The 8,620-nt window shown below is 32.2% G+C and overlaps 1 long non-coding RNA gene across 1 annotated transcript; it reads right to left on the bottom strand.

Moving 5' to 3' along the window:
* Positions 1–7,457: 7,457 nt before the first annotated feature.
* LOC140967373 (uncharacterized) lies at positions 7,458–8,200 on the bottom strand. The gene is made up of 3 exons (XR_012173568.1): positions 8,171–8,200; positions 7,722–7,848; positions 7,458–7,586 (listed from the first exon to the last, which is right to left on the bottom strand). It is a non-coding gene; the product is annotated as an uncharacterized lncRNA (long non-coding RNA).
* Between the last annotated feature and the right edge of the window lie 420 nt (positions 8,201–8,620).

Here is an 8,620-nt window from a genome sequence, read left to right as displayed (position 1 = left end):
CTTGTGACAGGAAAAATGCCACCGCAATGGAGTTCCCAAGATAAAAGAAAAGCTGTGAATGAGGTAAAAAACTTATATTGGGATGATCCACATCTGTTCAAGTATTGTCCAGATCAAATTTTTCGTCGTTGCATACCCGACAATGAGGTAATTAGTGTCATTAAATTTTGTCATTCAGAAGCGTGCAAAGGATATATTTTTTTCAAAGAAAACAGCTGCAAAAATCTTGCAGTGTGGATTTTATTGGCCCACTTTGTTTAAAGACACCCACGAAATCTGCAAGATCTGTGAAAATTGTCAAAAATTGAGTGCGATTTAAAAAGAAACATGATGCCTTTGAATCTTATCATTGAAATTGAAATCTTTGACTGTTAGAGAATTGATTTTATGGGACCTTTTCCACCGTCGTTTGGATACTTGTATATTTTAGTTGCAGTTGATTATGTTTCCAAATTGATAGAGGCAATTTAATGTCGAACAAATGATCATAAAATCGTCATCAAATTTTTGAAAGAAAATATTTTTAGTAGATTTGGAATTCCTCGAGCCATGATAAGTGATGGGAGAATTCACTTTGTTAATAAACCATTTGCTTCATTAATGAAAAAAATATGGTATTACTAACAAAGTAATTACTCCTTATCATCCTCAAACAAATGGACAAATTGAATTAGCTAATAGGGAGATAAAGAAAAATTTTGGAAAAAACTGTTAACCCAAATAGAAAATATTGGTCTATGCGACTTAATGATGTACTTTGGGCATATCGAACAACTTTTAAAACATCGTTGAATATGTCTCCTTATAGGTTGGTTTACGGAAACATTGTCATTTGCCTGTGGAATTGGAACATAAAGCTTATTGGGCGATCAAAACTTTTAATTCAAGCATGGATGATGCCAACAAATTGCACAAATTGCAACTTAATGAACTTGATGAACTCAGAAATGACGTATATGAGAATTCAAGGATTTATAAAGCAAAAATCAAATCATTTCATGATAAAACCACTCTTAGAAAATCTTTTGAGATTGGTAAAAAAGTTTTGCTTTATAATTCTCGACTTCACATATTCACAGGAAAATTACGATCAAGATGGACATGCTCATATGTTGCAAAGCATGTGTATCTTTATGAAGCTGTGGACATTGAAAATTCTAAAAATGGTGATGTTTTTAAAGTAAATGGACAAAGGCTTAAACCATTTTTAGAAATTAAATCTTTCAAGAAGAATTTATTTTCCTTTATGATCTTTGATTTTTTTTTTTTGTGTTGTATTTAATTTTGTTTGTTTTTATTGAGGTGTCCTTAATCTTTATATTTTCCCGACAACGGCGCCAAAAACTTGATGCGACTTTGATTGTTGTACTCCCAAGAGCAGGTTGTCCACAAGTAGTATAATTCGATGAGTCCGAATATCGTATCGACAAAGAAGCTAAGGTAATTACAAGTCCACTACAATGTCCTTTTGTTTTGTTTTTGTATTTTTTTTCTTTTTGTTGTTTGCATATTTAATTGGTAATTTTTAATTGTTCAAATTTTAATTTAAGTAGTTGAGATTAGAGGATCCACTCTTGGTATTTTAATAAAGTTAACATTAATGAACATTATTGAAATCCATTTAATAAAATGATTCCAATAAATTAAATAATCATATTTATATTATTTTATATATTATTATCTTATAAGTATATAATATATACCAAAACTTATAAATTTTTTCAAGTATTTATTGTGCTATATATATATTTGTAAACATTAAATCAAGGTTCTCACTTTAAATAGTTGGTAAAACCAAACAAACATTTAAATGGTACCAATAAATTAATATTATAGTATATTCAAATATAATAAATTAAGGCATCCACTTTAAATAGTTGGCAATACCAAACTAACATTTAAATGATACCAAGAAATTAATATTATGATATATTCATATATAATAAATCAAGGCATCCACTTTAAATGGTTGATAATACCAAACTAACATTTAAATGGTTCCAAGAATTTAGTGTAACATATAGCAACAATAAATCAAAACTCCCACTTATAAGTAGAGTAAAAAAATGCTTAAAGAAATAAATATAACATAAACAATAAATAATGATTAAATATTATAAAACCTAAATTATTACCTTTTAATAACCTTATTATCATACCAAGAGCTTCACCTTTTCATCTTAACATTGGGAAGTTAGCTACTCATTATCCAAAATATAAAACTTTGAATATGAAATTTTATACTTTGAATATGAAATTAACATGCTAATTATATATAAATGAAGAAATAAAAGAAAAACAAAGAGAGAAATATTATGAACTCAAAGATTTGTTCATAAAATGAAGGACATCTCAATTCATTACAATACATCCCTATTTATAGCCAAATTTGGGGAGACAACCACAAATAAAATATTAGTTTTTTACACATAAGTCTTCATTGGTGTTCAAAGAAATTATATCTTAATACAAATCACTTTTGAAAATCTTCGTATCCGAATTTTCTTAATTGAGTTGTTTGAATTGTGGTATTTTTTTAACCATTTGACCAAGTAATTTGAGAGATATGGTGAAAATCTAGAGCATTGTAAAACTGTCACTTCTTTGATAACTTTATTTGTTGCTTAATTTGATCCCACTTGTAAGAAAATTTTGATCTCATGCTTACCACCAATATTGTAGATATTAACATCAACTTTCTACAGGTCCAAGAATCATCTAAATCCCATTTGCAACGCCAAAGTTATTCTTGTTTTATCGAACCTGTAAAAATAGTAAAAACTTATCATTACTCAACAACTTATATTTTATACAATTTATTATAAAACATATAATATTTAAACATTTAATAAAACAAAAACTATAAATTTATATTATAAGACATTTAGTTAATATACAATTTTTTATCTTTATCAGTGGAGTGTGTGTGTGTGTGAGAAATGATCTCTGAGTACAATACGAAAGTGTTCTCACGCACTAAGGTAAATGGGCTTCTAATCTAAGCTGTTAACACGTTGAAGTTTTCCCTCGCATCTGGGCTAATTGCTTCTGATAAGCTGATAAATCTTTAAGCGTGCCTTTTTTTTCTCTCTTATGTTCATCCACACACTTCTCACTGACCTTCATCTTCTATTTATAGGCGGGAAGCTTGAATGTACAGTGAGACTCAATTATTGTATCCGTTGCATTTTGAATCCGTTCCTTGAGATATGTGTCTTGTCCTTTCTGGAACGTGTTGTCTTTAAACTCTGATGCAACGTTCATAATTGTACTGTGATTGTACAATTCCTTTGTACCTTTGCGCATAGCTAGAACCTACTTGAATAATTGGTTCTAACTGATGCTCTGAACTGGTCATCTGAACTGATCTTCAGTTGGGCTGGTGAAATCAGTTGACTCGTCAGTTGAACTGATTTCAATCTTTCAGTTGAACTAGTCAGCTGGGCTCTTCATCAGTTGAACTCTCATCAGCTGGTCAGGCTTCTGAAGTTCTCCTGCCAAATCACCTATCAGCTGGACAATCAGTTGAATTGTTCGTTGACATTTCAGTTCGACGAGTTCAGTTTGTGTGATCAGTTTGACGTCTTCAGTTTTGTTATTTTGACAGCTCGTAACTGATCTCAGCTCAGTACACTTAGGTAAATTTATTAGTAACAAAATAACAACTTTTGTTAACATCAAAATCAAGCAAGATTGAGAGCATGAAATGTTCCAATACAACTCCTTGAATTTATTCTCTCCAAATTTTAAATATCATAAATTCAACTTTTCGAATTTATTATCTCATCAATTCAACACTTTGAATTTATTATTTCAAAATTTAATTATCATAAATTCAACTCCTTGAATTTATTATATCATAATTTTATATAAATTCAACTTCTTGAATTTATTCCCTCAACGAGAACAAAATGATCCAGTGGTTGTGACCCTCAATGGTTCAGGGATACAGTTAGCTATGGGTTCACAACTCATTGTGATTCATGATAATTTCCTTTATTCGGACTTACTCTAATTTTTCCACATTCCATGCACTAACATTTGATCATGAGAATGTCAGAAACCATTTTCTAATTAAACCTTTCGAATCATGGTAAGAGCGTCTAGTAGCATTTCCACATGATTCCCTAGGTATCACTGATACTGTCTGCAAAAACCAATCGGTTATGATTAACGTACAGTACGGTCTCTTCATCTCATATATCCCGATCGAATCTGCAACAATTGGTTCATCGAGGATGGCATATTAGATTCGATATCTATGTTATACAATCATGAAATATTCATAGCTAGTGTCATCGCATGCATAACTAGCGAACTCTTTCCCTAATGTACATCCCACACTTTGGTCAGAGATTTCGCGTACTATTATTTTGTTAGATCACATAGGATATCTACACCCGTAGGTGAGCGGTGAATTCCCGACTACAATGCACTGGCTCCTACATATGTCGCAATTATTCCCAACCTCGCCACCTTGTGACCCTCGCGGAGTCGGTAAACGAGTCAAAGCACAATTCCAGTATCCAGAGTCTCAGTGTTGTCCCGAGTCGTAAGGACTAATCAAGTACAATCACAACCATGAACTTTTTCTCACGATGAATGATAACCACTTGGAAAGTCCGAGGTAGGGTTGTTGGGTACAATCATCGTATGATTACACATCTGTATGATTGGACATCTCTATGCCCTTACCATGAAACACGGTACACAACATCACATATGCTAGTCTCAACCTCAAGCGGCCTTTATCCTTATTTTTAGGCGGCTGAATCAACTAGGAACGAATTGAGAATATACAGTGTTTACAAATGAGTTTCAAGATCAAATTACAATTCATTTGTATTAAAGTATAATCAAGGACTTTATCTATGCTGATTGCATGGCACTACAAAAAAAAGATAAAGACAACGGTGAAAAACCGTTGTCGTAGGTCTTGTAAAACAGTTGTTAAAGGCCCTGTGGTTAAAAGGTGCGCTCAAAGACAACGGTGAAAAATTGTTGTCGTAGACGTCTAAAGACGACGGTGAAAAACCATTGTTGTAGGTCTTGTAAAACCGTTGTTAAAGGCCCTGTGGTTAAAGAGTGAGCTCGAAGACAACGGTGAAAAACCGTTGTCTTAGACGTCTAAAGACGACGGGGAAAAACCGTTGTCGTAGAACTGAAAAATGTTGTTAAAAGTCCTATGTTAAATGGTTTGCTCAAAAACAACTGTGAAAAACTATTGTCGTAGATGTATGAAGACAACGGTGATAAACCGTTGTCATAGCTCTTAAAATGTTGTAAAACTGTTGTATATTGCAGCGAAAGACATCGGTTTTGTCTTCGGATTTGATTTACATCATTTTAAAACTGTTGTCATATATATATAAGCATTTTACCAAACCGTTACAAATTATATTTAAACCATAAATTGTTTAATTAATTAAAAAAATCTGGTGTGAAATATATATCAATTAACCCTTATATAAAATCAATTCAAACATCAACATAATTGATCAAGAACTACATGCATGAATTACAACAGAAATATGTCATTCATAGACTTGTAATCTATCAAACCAATAATTAAAAAAAGTATATAACCATATTCCAAAAACTTTTAGTCAAGTTCACAAAAATAAAAATACCCTACAACCAAGACTTGAACATATCAACTCCAAAATATCTTTTGTAGCTTGTTGGAATGAATTTCTCTGCTGGTGCATCTTCCAAAACATCATTACAGTGCCTGTGAAAATATAAACCACATAATTTTAATCATTGTTAATTTTCAACACATGCACAACTTAGCATTAAAACCATTAACATATAGAACAAGTCATGTATAAAAAAGCAAAAAGTCTTGTTAGAAGACAATAAGCCATGAATTGAGAACAATATGCAATAGATAAGTTTGTAAAAAATCACTACAACTACTTAACTGGTATGAAGATCCAAAACAGTCCCTAATGACAATTAATTATCAAAAATAATGGATGGATTAAAATCTACAACAAAAAATGGTTTAAAATACTTTAAAACGGACCCCAGGGCCTAGAAAAATTTTGGCATAACCTCCCCGCAAGTAGGACATATAGAAAACTTAAAAACACACAACATCAATATATATTCGAAATAAATTTAAATACGACCATACACCACACCTATCACCTACACAGCCAGACCATACATCACACCTATCACCTATACAACCATCGAGTAAAGCACAAACAAATACTCGGGCATCTCTCCAGAGAATAAACTCTGATAAAAGACTGATAAGACTCCATTACACATATAAATATATTAACAGGGGAATCCAACACTGACAACCAAGACCATCCCATAAACACCTCAAAAAAACACCAAAACAGCACTTGAAAGAAACATGAAAACATCACCACAAAACAGCTCATAAACCTCTTAACACCATTTAAAGAAGCAAGAAAAAAGCTCCCATGACAGCCAAGAATTCAGACCCCAAAACCGTCCCCAAAACCACTCCAATACAGCCTCCAAAATAGCCCAACTGCTCCAAAATCACCACAAAAGAGCCTCCAAAATATTCTCAAAACCGCTTCAAAATCATCTCCAAGTTCACTCCCAAACAGCACAATACACAATATATGTTAATATATAACATTAATACAATGAATCTCAAACCATTCCATGAATCAACAACAAAAAAAATCACATTTTTAGCAGCATTTCAACATAAATATTATCACTTTCAAATGCAATTCTTCTTTTCCACATCTTCAATCCCACCTCAAGTTCCAACTTATCTTTTTTTCCAATACACTCGAAGCCCAAAAACCAGTAAAAAAAAAGAAAAAATAATAAAAATGGCAGCTGTAAGATGTTACCTTTGTAGCAGTCAAAATAATTACCACATTCTTTCAACATATCCCGAAAGCAATGAAGAGATCCACATGTCATTAACCACCAAACGTGCAACAAAAAAAATTCACATGTCAATCCAGTATCATTTGTATTCTTGATCCACAAACTGAAAGGAAAATGCAAGAAACCAAAATAATATCACTTTTGAAATACACAAAAAAGATGTTATAAAAATTTTAAAGTAGAAACAAGAATTTCACCCAACTTAGAAGCTAAATAATGTGCAAAATGACTATTTCTAAAACAGCCCGTAAACATGTTAAAAAGTATAACAATAATTTCCAAATCCGTTCAATATGAGCTGTATTTTTTCAAATAAGATGAACTCATGTCCTATCTATTCATAAATATGATCCTGTATGCATTCGGCCAGCTCGGTTCGCACCTCATCAATTTCTTCCGTAGAATACTCCGTTTTTGTGAACTATGAACACACACAAAAGTATATTAGTAAAAAAACACAGATTAATGAATTTTCAAAATGATAAGTAGCTAGATAACTTGTAATTATTTTAGATAAGCAAGATAATATTATTATCGATCGTAGTAATACCTCAAGAATCGAAGCTTACATACCAGTGTACTTATCCTCACGCAACCTGCATTCAAACTTGATATGGCCCTGTCGTCCTCCAAAATACTCCCCTACTCCTCTGATAGTACACCCTTCAATAGCCTCAAATAAGATCCAACACTCGAAACTACAATAATGACCCCTTTTAACCGTCAATATAATGCATCTCTAACAACGAAAGCAACTTAAATCGACTCGGATAAAAATCCAAAACCGGACAGCCTATAATCCTACTTAAATTCTGGAATTTCGAGCTCAATACCTCAAGAATCGAAGCTTAATCGAACAACAGTTATTGAAAGGTCACTTGGTAATATGATTCAGCTGAAAAACTGATTTCATACCTTGTCCTTGATTATTTGCCAAGTCAACCTTAGTCATCTCATCTCCTGCACAACATATATAGATTTTAAGTAAAAAACGAAACAAAAAAAAGTTGTCAGAGAAGGACCTAAATAGAAAATCATATCATTTCACAGTAAAGCAACTTGGGCTCGCAACTGAAAGTTTTCGTTGGCAAATAAAAAAAGATCTGAATATACTCCAAAACAGAAGCATAGATATTTCCAAACAACTCATGAACACCATTAAAATATGCCAACGTTTCTGATTATTTATGCAAATTCGACCAACACAACCACAATACTTAAAACTAATATAATACATCTCAAACAACCTCAAATGACCCAAATAATCGAGTGAAATTCTTACCCAAACGGATGACAAATCGCGCGCAGAATAGGACTAAGCACTACAAGAAAAAACCAAATCAACAATGCACATACGACAACGGTTTTTACTAAAACCGTTGTCGTATGCTTTTTGACAACGGTTTTAGTGATTGTTGTATGTGCGTTTTTTAAGCAAAAGACAATGGTTTTATAAAAATCGTGTCGCTATAAATAGCGACGGTTTTAAGTCAAACCGTCGCATATTTTAAATTAGCGATGGTTGTAAACAAAACCGTCGCATATTTAATATATGCGACGGTTTTGCAATTAGCAATGGTTTAAGCAAAAACCGTCGCAAATTGTCTATAAATATCCATACTTTCGGTCCATTTTCCTCCACACCACTTCACAACACTTAAAATTTTTCTCTCTTACACGATTTTAGTTTCGATTTAGGATAAATTTTTTCGCTTTAATTTTTTGTAAATTT

The sequence above is a fragment of the Primulina huaijiensis genome, chromosome 2 (assembly GCF_012295235.1).
Source record: "Primulina huaijiensis isolate GDHJ02 chromosome 2, ASM1229523v2, whole genome shotgun sequence".
Taxonomy (NCBI): domain Eukaryota; kingdom Viridiplantae; phylum Streptophyta; class Magnoliopsida; order Lamiales; family Gesneriaceae; genus Primulina; species Primulina huaijiensis.
This window is presented reverse-complemented; position numbering and strand designations above follow the sequence as displayed.